We start from the raw sequence: 12,976 nt of genomic DNA, 5'->3' as shown, positions 1-12,976 counted from the left end.
GATGTGGCCCTCGGTCCAAAAAGTTTGCCCACCCCTGCGTGATATAGTTTGTGAGCCCTCTAGTGGTGCTTTCTGTGTTGTGTAAGCTGCCTGAAACTAGTCAACAACAGTTAGTGCAATGGTTCTCAAACTTTTGTACTGGAGACCCCTTTCACATAGCAAGCCTCTGAGTGCGACCCCCCTAATAAATTAAAAACACTTTTTTAATATATTTAACACCATTATAAATGCTGGAGGCAAAGCGGGACTTGGGGTGGAGGCTGACAGCTCATGACCCCCCCAGGTAATAACCGCGTGACCCCCTGAGGCAGAGGTGGGCAAACTTTTTGTGATGAGGGCCACATCAGCGTTGCAAAACTGCATGGAGGGCTAGGGAAGGCTGTGCCTCCCCAAACAGCCTGGCCCCTGCCCCCTATCCGCCCCGTCCCGCTTACTGCCCCCCTCAGAACTCATGACCCATCCAACCCCCCCTGTCCCCTGACTGCCCCCAGGACCCCCGGCCCTTATCCTACCCCCCCCCCCAGCTTTCCGCCCCCTTACCATGCTGCTCAGAGCAGCAGGAGCTCGCAGCCCCGCCGGAGCCAGCCATACCACCGCGCTGCCCAGCAGGAGTCCCGACTCCCAGTTTGAGAACCCCTGAGTTAGTGCGTGTGTGTGTGTGTGCACGCACCTATGTGACAAAGCGTGGTATGTTTGTGTACAGTACAGTTAGAAAACAAGGGTATTTGGGACCCAACTATGCCCAGGTGGTTTCTTCATAGTCTTTTGTTGTGTAAAGAGCAAACACAGCCACAATTTTCTAACACTGAACAAGGAACTTTATTGGACTATGCAAACAGTATAATCCATCCTCTCCTTTGGCTTAACTCTGGAGCTTCTACCTAGATCCTTTCCAGGCCCCCTCCTGCCCAGTGTCTCGCTTCCGTTCACATATCCTCACAGATAAGGGTCGGGGGCATATATGTAATCCAGGGATCGGCAATCTTTGGCACGCGGCCCGCCAGGGTAAGCCCCCTGGAGGGCTGGGCCGGTTTGTTTACCTGCTGCTTCCGCAGGTTCAGCTGATCGCAGCTCCCAGTGGCTGTGGTTCGCAGCTCCAGGCCAATGGGGGCTGTGGGAAGCAGCAGCCAGTACGTCCTTCAGCCCGCGCCGCTTCCTGCAACCCCATTGGTCTGGAGCGGTGAACCGTGGCCAGTGGGAGCTGCGATCGGCCGAACCTGCGGACACGGCAGGTAAACAAACCAGCCCAGCCCTCCAGGGGGCTTACCCTGGCGGGCCACGGGTCAAAGGTTGCTGATCCCTGATGTAATCTCTCCTTTCTGGCACCATGGAGCTCAGCCAAGAAAGAGGACTGTGGTGGAGTCTCTGGCTTCACAGAGGTCTCCCTTTAAGGGGAAATCCTGGGGCCAAGGAACAGTCCATAGGAGTGTGCTGCTCCATCAGAGCTGCCAGGAGAGGGCAAGCCTGACCAGCACAAAGCTGGTGTAAAGCAACAGGGCCTCTGCACAAATGACCCTGGCCTCCTTCTGATCCCTCAGGACCTAAAGGGATTGGGGATAGGTCCCAGTGACCAATCTGCAGTGCAGCAAACCCTGCCCCCCGAATGGAATAATCAGCGAGGAGGAACTCTGCAAGGGAATCCTCGCAGAGATTTCTTCCTTCTAAGCCCTTCCCCACAGGTGTAGTGCTGAAGGGAGCTATCCAAAGGGAAGTTGCTTAGATATTAGCATTCCTTTCCTTCCCTTTGCAGGGGTTATTGCTATATATTCTTGTGTGAAACTGAGTCAGTCTGGGGACCTGGCACCATCTGAACTCCTTCACTTTTGCAGTGTGCATTAAATGCGTTGTGTAAACTTTGCTTTGAACAGGAAAAGCAATTAAATAAAGAATTAAAACAAATGCCAAAAATAACTAAACAATTCCTACAGACAACACGGTGCCTTATCTGGCTGTCGTGTAGAAAATTGTAGAGTGGGGCCAAAAACAAAAGCGCCATAAGGTGTACAAAATAGAGCCATGACACTTCCAGTTTCTACAACAGAGGCTCTCAGAGCACTTGATAAGGCTGGATGAGATCATCATCGGCCTTGTTTTTACGCCTGAGATGAAAACTGAGGAAAAAGGGAGGTGAAGTGACATGCCCAAGGCCTCCCGCAGACAACTAGTGTCAGAGCGAGGAAAGAAACCCAGGTGTCCTGGCTCAGTGTCTGGCTCCTGCTTTCGCCACTAGGCTAGCTGGACGCCAGGGTTCTGTGCTGATGCTCACAAGAGGCACCGTCCAGGAGTGAGAGGCTGGAGGTTTAAAATCAGCTTTGCTCCTCCCGTAGTGGTTAATCTGAGCAGACCGTGGCTGTACATTTGTAAACTCATGGCACCTGCAAACATCTTTTTGAACTGTAAACTACATAATTTCAAAATGTACACCCAACACAGCAGTTTATGCCACCAAGCAAATACATCAGACAGTAAAAATATTTCCTTACAGACTGGCACATTAAATAAATGGGGATGCTTTTAGCGAGTTGTGTAGTGTTATAAAATAGTCCATGACCATTTAACTTTCACATAGATCTACAGTCATAGAAAACTGTGAACGTTTGTGTAGTATATGTAACAGATATTGCTGTTAAAGTTCCTGTGCATTCTTTGCTGTGCACCAAAAGAAAGGCACATTAAAATGATTGGCGGTCTATTTCCACAATACACTTCTCCCATCTTCTCCCCCGTACACACATTTTTGTCCTCCATTTCAGTCTGATACACTTGCAACATCAGGTGCCTCCCTATAGCTCCCAGCTAGATATCTGACACAGGGTTATATCAGGGCCTTAGCAGGCTGCAATCCACTCTGACCCCAAGCTTCTATTTCAAATACTTCAGGTCAGCTTAGAGCTTTTGCATAGCAGTGGGTTTGCTCATATATAGGGCCCCCTACCAAATTCACAACCCATTTTGGTCAATTTCACAGTCACAGGATTTAAGAAATCATAAATTTCATGATTTCAGCTATTTAAATCTGAAATTTTATGGTGTTGTAAGTGTAAGGGTCCTGACCCAAAAAGGAGCAGTGAGGGGGTCGCAAGGTTATTCTGTGTGGGGGGGGCAGGGGTTGCAGTACAGCTACCCTTACTTCTGCGCTGCTGCTGGCGGCGGCGCGGCCTTCAGAGCTGGGCAGCTGGAGAGCAGCGGCTGCTGGCCAGGATCCCACCCCTGAAGGCAGAGCCGCTGCCAGCCACAGCGCAGCAGTAAGAGTGGCATGGTATGATGTTGCCACCCTTACTTCTGCTCTGCTGCTGGTGGGGCGCTGCCTTCAGAGCTGGGCACCTGGCCTACCGCCACTCAGCTCCAAAGGCAGCACAGAAATAAGGGTGGGAATACCACGACCCCCATAAAATAACCTTGTGATCCCCCTGTAACTCCTTTTGGGTCAGAACCCCCAGTTTGATCTCCCCCATGAAATCTGTACAGTATAGACTAAAAGCACACAAAAGGCCATATTTCACGGTGGGAGACCAGATTTCACGACGCGTTTTTCATGGCCGTGAATTTGGTAGGGCCCTACTCATATATGACTAAGATCCAACAACATATGTAATGGCCTCACTAATATCACTACAAGAGTGAGAGCCATTAGAAAGACTAACGCATGGACAGGGTGTTTCAAACAAATGCTTGAAGTTTTTATAAGTATAGGATTCTTTGCAGGGAACTTCTTCTGGTCAGACGTCATAAAATGACACCAAGTTTCTTTCACAATCTAGCCCCACCCTGACCACTTTTAGGGCTGGTTGCAACTCCTGGTTGGTGAGGGAGTGGGGAATAGGACTAATACTTTGGTGTACATCTTAAGGACTAGGATCCCTATCATCTCCCATGGTAGGCCTGCCAATGCACATTTAATGATCACCAGCATCTCCACTGCAGTTAGATACAGATTATATCCAGGAATGTGTGCATCAGATGCATGACACTGAACGCTAGCTGGATAGTTCTCATATGAAATATGGCTGCTGGGAAACTAAAAATTCTACACTCTGCCTCTTCACCTGGGGAAGGGTGGGTATGACTCCGATTGCTTCTCCAGTGAGCCCCAGGGCAAATTTAAGAGGGGCACTGATGGACAACAGGGGAGGTTACAGCCAGCTTTCCTTGTCTGGAGGACTGGTTTTATAGTTAAAGCACTGGACCAGGACTCAGGAGTATAGGATTTGACTCCCATGTGGCCTGGGGCAAGTCACCTAACTTTTCTGTGCCTCAGTTTCCCAACTATTAAATTAAGACAATACTTAGCTACCTCACAGGGGTATGGTAGTTGTTTAAATATGTAGAGTGATAGGGTGGTCAAATGCAACATGAGCTCTAAAGTGCAGGAGATCTTTGGAAACTGAAAATGTACCTAAACATCTGAGTGAAGCCGTTTCACCCACCTTTAAGAAGAAACCCAGAAAAGATCTGAGAAACTACCCAGAGATGGAAAAGCTTTGTTTTTAGTACTGATCGGGGGCCAGCCTGAGGGCCCCACCGAACAGCTAATTGGCAGCCAGCCTCCGGGGCTTGGAGCCAGTGTGGCTGGGGGGTGCTGAGCAGCCCCTATTTTTCTTTTCGGTGGGTGCTTGAGTCCCAGAGCACCCACAGAGTCGGCACTTATGACTCCGGCCCTCTTGGTCCAAAAGAACATGGGCTTGCTGGAAGGTCCAGCTGCTTGCTCAGGCTGCTGCAGAGGGAGGCCTCTGAGGGTGCAGAGTTTTGGAGGAGTTCTGCAGACGGCTGAATTTTCTACCTGTGGTGAGGCTAAATGCTAGTTATTTATATTGTTTTTAGAAATTGTGTCAGGGTTTCTAGGGCTCTTTAACACAGAGACATAATTCAAAATAATTACATACAATAATAGATGCTCCCCTTTGAACAGATATAATGGGCCTCTGTATGGGGCTCTGATGGAAGCAGGGAAAGGGTTAATATTCTCCTCCTGAGCAGGGCAAGATGCCACAGCTGCCTGCCCTCAGCAGGGATTGCTGGAGAACCAGCCCAGCTGGGGGTTATGAGTTACTTCCTCCAGGGAACTAAAAGAGGTGAGTGCTTTAGGGTACTGAGCTTTTGCCAGGTTTAGTGGCTAGATTCTCCTGACACTATAGGAAACAGTAGTTCCCCTTTTCCTTGGTTTGACTTTTTTAAAAACTGTTTCAGGGACAGGCTCCTGCTGAGTTTTATTTTTATAGCTGTACTTTTGTCCTTGGCCTTTGCATTCAGGTGGAGTTCAGGAAGCCCAAATTGTAGAGGTTCCCTTCTCGGTGGGGCTCCCTGACTGGTCTCCCTAAGCTTAGGTATACTCAGTCTTTTTCTAGTCTCTACTGACGTGTTAAAGAAATGAGCAGATGATATTCAACTGCAGGGATTTGCAAATACTAGTGAAGACAGGAAAGACTAGTGGGAAAGACTAGAGAGATTAGAAACACAGATAGGTGAGAATAGGATTCATTTTAGAAAAATTGTGAACTAATTTATCTGGAGGAATGTAATCCAAACCACAGCTGTGGAATTGGGGGGAAAACAAGCAGCGATGCCAAAGGAGCTGTATGGCTGATGGCGACCAACAAACTATCCATAAACACAGGGTCAATGCAGTTTTGGGATATGTCTACAGAGGTGCCTTATCATGGTATAGTCAGAGTCTTTTGCTTGCAGTCCTGAGCACTCAGTATTTGAAAGACATAAACCAAGTGAAGGGAGTCCAGAGAAGAGCAACGCAAGCTGGTGGGTTTAAGAGAAGATCCAAACACATGTAGCTTGGCTGAGCAATTAGTGTATGCGTGTGGAAGGAAACATAATAGCAGCTGAACATTTGAAAGGTGGAAAGCCCCAGCAGGGAGATGATTGATTTAGGGCAATGCAGGAGCAGAAAACTAGGAAAAATGGCATTAAATTTAAAAAGAGATGAAAAAATGTAGGTGAATATCAGGATATAGGCTTTGGAACAGTCTCAGTGTGTGAGACATTTAAAGATTGGCCAGGCAAAGAACTAGAAATCATACGCTAAGGCAGCGGTTCTCAGACTCTGGGTCGGGACCCCAAAGTGGGTCATGACCCCCTTTGAATGGGGTCACTAGGGCTGGCTTACACTTGCTGGGGCCTGAGCCCCACTACCAAGGCCCGAAGCCAAAGCCCGAGGGCTTCCGCCCTGGGCGGCAGGACTCAGGTTGCAGGCCCCCTGCCTGGGCCTAAAGCCCTTGAGTTTCAGCTTTGGCCTCCTTGCCCAGAGTGGTGGGACTCAGGCTTTGGCCCCCACCTCCCTCCCACCCACCCAGGGCACTGGGGCTTGGGCAGGCTCAGGCTTCGGTCCCCCCTCCTGGGATCGTGAAGTAATTTTTGTTGTCAGAAGGGGGTTGCTGTGCAATGGAGTCTGAGAAGTCCTGCACTACAGTAAAACTCTTACATAGGCAGGAAGGTGCACTAGGTAACCAGCTAGGTCTGACCCAGTGCTAGTGTCATAACTCAGGTTCTGCAGCTCCTTCATCACTGAAGTTATTCCTCTCTGAATAACTTCCAGTATCTCAATTTGTTTCTGGCTCCCCAAACTGAAAGCAGTGTTGTAGCTATGTTCTTACCAGAGCTACACAGAGATGGGGACTAACACTGCTCCGGACAGAGACGTGATGCCTTGGCTTATGGAGTAGAGCTGATTTGAGTTTTTTCCATTAAATGGTATTTTTCATGAGAAGTTTCTGCTTCCAATGGAAATTTTGGGCTTTTTGGCAAAAAAATCAAACCCCAACATTTTTGGTTTTAATTTTCCACCCAGCTCTATTATCGATCTGACAACTACATTGGCTTTTCTTGTTACACTGTTTTGGTTTAGTTTTAGTTATAAGTCCAGGGAACATCACCCCTGCCTTTGTCTGCAATCCTTTGTGTTACTCCCTCTTTCCCTTCCCCTTTGCCTGCGATCATTTCTCCTCATAGTTCTATGTGGCACAGAAGTTAGATTGTAAACACTCTCTTTGAAGTGCCTGGCACACCTATGGTGCTACGTACAAAGGTTTCCTAATAATATTGTCATAAGAGCTAGGTGTTATTGCAGCACAAAGAGGTTTCCTACTGAGACCACAATACCCTTCTAATGGAAGGTGTTGCTGTTTGTGATCCACTTGCAAAGAATAGAGTTGATTAACTCCTTTGTCTAGTCCTGAGAGTTTAGCAGATTGGGACTGGTTCTGTCAATAAAGAGTCCTGAATCTGTGTCCAGACAAGGACTCCTTGAATATGGAGTTTAACGTTTTTTATCCAGCAGACAAATCCATTTTCTTATAGATAGTAACAAGCCATCAATCCAGTCTGGTATGATGCATCCACTGATCTCTTCCTCCTTCTCCCCAACCCAAAAAGGATTTAAATGATTTCCAGGTTGAATATTGTATTTCCTTTTCTTATGCCTATTCTGTGTCCCCTTGTATACACTCCCTTGTCCTCACTGGTGTCTGCGATGTCTCCTGGTGCAATATCATCTGCATATGTAATGACTGTGCTGTTATTGTACAATTTCAGATTATTAACACAGATGTTAAGTAAAAGTGGAACTGATCCCTGCTGTACTTCACTATAGGCTACTCCCAAATCAGATAACATGGCTGCTTTGCATTGCCCTTTGCTTCTGGTCCCTTAGCCACTTTCAGACAATGTAGCAGACTCACACTGCTGCACATAAAACAAGGGAAGCAGTAGCTGCTAACATTCATTACAATAGATAGCTCAAGTCATGAGGCTCCACTGGACATGGCTTTACTGGGCAGTCTTGATGCTGTTTTCTCAAGTGGTCCTGGCAGAATGATGCCTCGCAGTTCAGGCAGTTCCTTACTGCGTGCTGAGGCTGCCCCAGGCAGAAATCACAGGGGATACTTTCCTCCTGCCTGGGTGCTGCTGGCTTCAACTCCGGCCAGCAGTCCTCCTTGGAAGGTGGGGCCAGGAACTTCTCCGCAATGCGGCACAGCTGGAAGTTCTTCTGCAGCTTTGGGAAGGGTAGGAGGTTGACTTGGCAGATGGAGTGGGAGTAGGTGTCCCAGGGCTTCTGCTGATTTGTATTGATCACCTCTTGGATGCACTCCTTGCAGAAGGTGTGGCCACAACTCAGAGACATGGGGTCCTTATAGATGTCAAGACTCAGGGAGTAATTGAACTCCTCTTCAAAGCTTTCTGTTGCTGCCTCTTCCCTGGCTCCAGAAATGCACCCCACGGAGCTGCAGTGAAGCAAAGCTGAAAAGGAAGCAGAACATCTTAATGCTGATTGCACAGAGCGAGTTGTGAATATGCCAGCAGGGCCACTACCTAGTTTGTATATTAACACCTGCCTCCCTAAAGCCTTCACCAGGCTGGGACACCAAATCCCTACGAGCTGCAGGTGTATCCAGAGGCAGCTGCCATGCCTGGTTCTGCTTAATACAGTGATTATTATCAAACAGCTAGCGTGGTCTGGAACTCCTACATGGGCAGGGCTTTGTTCCAGATAACCCTGTTGGCTTAAAAGTATGCTTGAGGCTCCCCAGCTTCTGAGCCTGGTTGCAACTTGACATCTAACTGTGTTGAATGTGGACACAAACCAGGGTTCCTGTACATGTACTTTGGCCCATTGTTAGTGACTTAGCTGTAGCAGCACACAAGATGTGGGGGCCAAATTCATCCCTGGTGCGATTGTAGTTAGTGAACTTATAGCCTTGGGGAATGCAGTCCGTACAATGTCACAAGGGAACCCTCTTCCCCTAGAAGAAATGAAAGATGAGTGGCAAAGACCTGAGGAATTTAAAGAAACAGAAACCTTCACTTGGTCTAGGAGACGGGGCTAGTCCGTGAGGAAAGCTGGAAAAGTTAAGGAGAGATGGAAGAGGGAGTTAGCACAGTGGTGGACACAAAGGTAGCTGGAAATGATGGAGAAAAAGAAGAAACAGATGCGGGGAAAGCTCCCTCCTGACCTCTGGAACCTTGCTGAGAGGAAACCAGGAATCTAAGTCTGAATGTGAGAAGGAGCCTGGGCAGGAGCCATGAATGGGGAAAAAGTACAACCGGGGACTGAATAAACCATGAAGGGAAGTAAGATGGAGATCCAGGGCTGGCTGCACAGGCACAGAGAGAACCCATCTCTATAGCAACCAATAACATAGCCAATATAGCAGCAACAATAGAAGCAGGCATTTCTACTGCCTTGTAGGGAGAGGAGCAAATTGGTTCGTTTTCCTTAAAAAACAGTGGGGCCCTGAAGGAACAGCACCTTCTGGGTGTGACAAGGGCACAGAAATCAGCATGGTGGCTCAGATTGGACAGGCAAATTGAAGACCGGGTAGAGAGCCCTCACAAAAGGAAGAAACCAACATGCCTTGCTCCCTGCAGTTACCTGTCTGCTCCTGGCAGCCAGCAAGGATTGATTTATACTGGAATGGGGACGCGCACACATTGTCGTAATTGATTTCTCTCCAGACTTCTACATGCCTTGAGTTGGCAAAGCTTTCAGAGACCTCATCAACTGGAATTTATGTCAAGCAGAAGCTAAAATCAGTATTTCCAAGACGTGGAGACCTGAAGTTCTTCTGACCTCAATTTAAAGCATCAAGGTTTTGATTTGCCTAGGGAGGTGGTGGAATCTCCTTCCTTAGAAGTTTTTAAGGTCAGGCTTGACAAAGCCCTGGCTGGGATGATTTAATTGGGGATTGGTCCTGCTTTTGAGCAGGGGGTTGGACTGGATGACCTCCTGAGGTCCCTTCCAACCCTGATATTCTATGATTCTATGATTTTAAATACTGCACTAGTACCCATATCATTCCCTGAGCAATGGAGAACAGGAATAAACCTATAAAGCAGTCTGGGCATTTTGGTGAGCAGAGCCTCAGAACTATGCCTGGCAAAACTTCAGGTGGGAATTAGACTTAGGACATCTTGGCCTAAGACACTTGATATAACTTTAAGCTAAGAGGCCAGACCTGGAGGAATTCTGAGAGAAAGAAGCTGAAATAAAAACTCAGCCAAAAAAATCGGTATTTACCAGAGTCGTAGACTGAATGTGTTCAACAATTCTGGGATCAACAGGAATTCCCACTTCATATGCAGCAGAGACTCATAAAGGATGTCTGTGCAGGAAACTAGCTGGCCTCTGCCTTATTCCCAAATAATGAAAAAAAGATTGTACGGCCTGTTGGTGAGTGAATCTGCAGCAACAGGAGATACTTGTGAGTGAAAACACTGTGCAATTCCTCCTGATCTTTAGAAGATAGGGATGTCCACATCTGAGCTCTGAGACATGCCAGGTAAGTAGTTTTTAACAGAAGATCCACTCCCTTTGGAGGATCAGACCCTTTTTCACGGAGTTGTTTTAATGGAACATTCTCAGAATTAAAAGGGGTTTAAAGTTCCAAAGAAAAGTGGATCTGTGGAGGCAAGGGTTAAAACCATACATCTTCTAGTCCTCCTGTTCCCTGCATTGCTGTAAAGTGAGCACGTGAGATTATCTTTTGAGTGCAGCTCACAACATACCCCACGCAAACCTTGCTGCGAAGCGGACACATTTTCAAAATGCAAATGGATCGTGTGACAGTGCAGGAAGTTAACAGGTGAGCCTGCACCCTGATCACTCTGCCACCACATAGTCCAATTCTGTCCATGCCCCTCCCCGAAAACTAACCTGAGTATTGCAGTTAATTATCTAATCAGGTATGGTGGGTTAGGCAGCTGGGTGAGCTCAGGATTGTTAAGAAAAGCACAGGAAGGGAGAGGAGCAGGGTTGGCTGAGCCCAGAGTCAGAGGGATCTCCAGCAAGGGAGGCTTCTCCTCCTCCTGGACCCTGGGAAAAGGGCTGAAGATACAAGGGACACTGCATTGCTACACAAAACTGTAAAGGTGTTGGTGGAGGGAACATGAATGAACAGCATGTTGTGGAGATCCAGCCAGTGGAGTCTGAGCAAGTTTCTGTGGCAAGAAGGCAGGAGAGGATCATGCTCTGCTACAGATTAAATCACAAGAGTTTATTGGACAAATCCTTGCCAGGCTCTGAGTTAGATCTGAGGGCTGGAGCTTTGCAGAGGCATGTTCTGAGGGGGTAGCTCTTTGCAGCACACCTTTCAGTGAAACGTCATGGTACTAAACTTAGGATAAGTGTATTCTACTGGGGAGCCTTGCTTTTCAGGACATGTGCACCCTTCCCAGCGGCAGCACCCTCATCCTGCTTCCACTTTAAAGGCGCAGTTTAAGTGTCTCTCTCTTGCAGGGAGGGTTAATGAGCCATTTATGTTTCTCTCTCTCTCTCACCATTCTCTGACATTATCCTCCATTTGTTGGCCCCGAAATGGCAAACTTCAGCTTTCCTGTGTCCAGTCTGGCCCCAGCCTATACACACAAGGCCTTCAATTTCTGCAGGAGACGTTCAATTACGAGGTGGAGAGGCTCCTGGTAAGAACTTCAACTTCTTCTGCATGTGAACCCCATTTGCCTCCTCCTTCCATTGTACTTCACGTTTTCTGGGCAGGAACTCTAAACAAGGTCTTAATGAGAAGTCTCCAGGCCAGGTTCCCTTCGCACTACAACCCCTCATCTCCTGTACAGTCCTATAGATTTTAACGTGCCTGGGACTGCTCCAAAGTTCAGAGTCATGAAAGCAGAAGCCACCCAAGCAATATGGCCAGGGCCAGATTAACCTTTTGTGGGCCTGGCACCAAACATATTTGTGGGCTCCTATGGAGGCAATGGAGCATGGCGCAGGGAGGTCAGTCCCCAGAGCAAGGGGCCAGCTAGAGGCAATGGGGCATAGCATGGCAGGGGCTAACGCGAGGGCACTATTTACAGACCGCCAGTTGCCAGGCGCACAGTGGCCTGCCCGTCCCTGTGCTGCCAGCATGCCCCTTCCCCTCAGGGGTAGGCCCATGTCACACCACACAGCCTCCCACAACCAACACCTCCCGTCTCCCTATGCCCAGCACCCCCCCACACAGAACCCCCACTCCCTAGTGCCAAGACAGGACCTGCCCCGGCCGGGGTCCCTCTAGATGCACTTGCCTGGAGGGGCCCAGCCAAGCCCTCCACACTGTTCCCCCCACACATACCTGGCTGAGACTGGCCAGGCTTCTGCACCAGTCCCAGGTGGCTCAGCTCCGGAGAGACAGGCGGGGCCCCACAGGTGGTGGGAAGCAGAGACTGCCCGGAGCCGGAGGCGCACTGGGGTCCAGCGAGAGGGCTGAGAGGAGCAGCCTGGAGTGGGGCCAGGGGGCAGAGAGGAAATCTCGGCCAGCCGGCGGGCAGACTGAGAGGAGCAAGTGGTGGGTTGGGGGAGCCAACGGGGTCTCGGGGCGCAGTGCAAGCGGAGCAGGCCAGGGCCCCTTCTGAGCATGGGCCCAGCTCCATGGAGCCACTGGAGCCATTGTCAATCTGGCACTGACTATGGCAGACTAGATCCTGTGCAACTGAATGGGAGGCAGCTGGTGCTGCCGAGGTGTTGGCCTGATAAACGAGCACAGTCATCCAAAAAGTGTGGGCATTATAGCTCTGTAAAACTGCAATACCTGCTCAGCTAACGTGCACAGACAGCGGTACAGCACACGCGCTCGCCACTACGAAAAGTACCAGGGAGCAGCTGGTTATTTTCAACCAAGACCTCCCTTGTCCCTGCTGTAGGCAAAGACATGGAGGCCGTGTGGCACAAGGTCAGCTGTAAAAACTGTCCCCAGTCAGAAAAACAAACTCCTGCCTTTTCTTCCCATCACCCGACAGAAATGTGTCAATCTATCTCTATGCTGAAGGGAACAGAGAGAGCACTGACTAATGCAGGAGGTGAAAAATATATGAACTAACAGAAAAGGCCTCTAGGTGTGCAATAAATTGATATTTTACTAAATAGAAACTGCAACCAGCATAGGGAAACTCCATTATTTTAATTTCAATGGGAACAAATGAAACTGATGGAGATATTTGTTGCAAATGATTTATCTCACCGATTGATGTTGTTAAA

The sequence above is a fragment of the Lepidochelys olivacea genome (assembly GCF_965140295.1).
Source record: "Lepidochelys olivacea isolate rLepOli2 genome assembly, chromosome: 8".
NCBI classification, from domain to species: Eukaryota; Metazoa; Chordata; order Testudines; family Cheloniidae; genus Lepidochelys; species Lepidochelys olivacea.
This window is presented reverse-complemented; position numbering follows the sequence as displayed.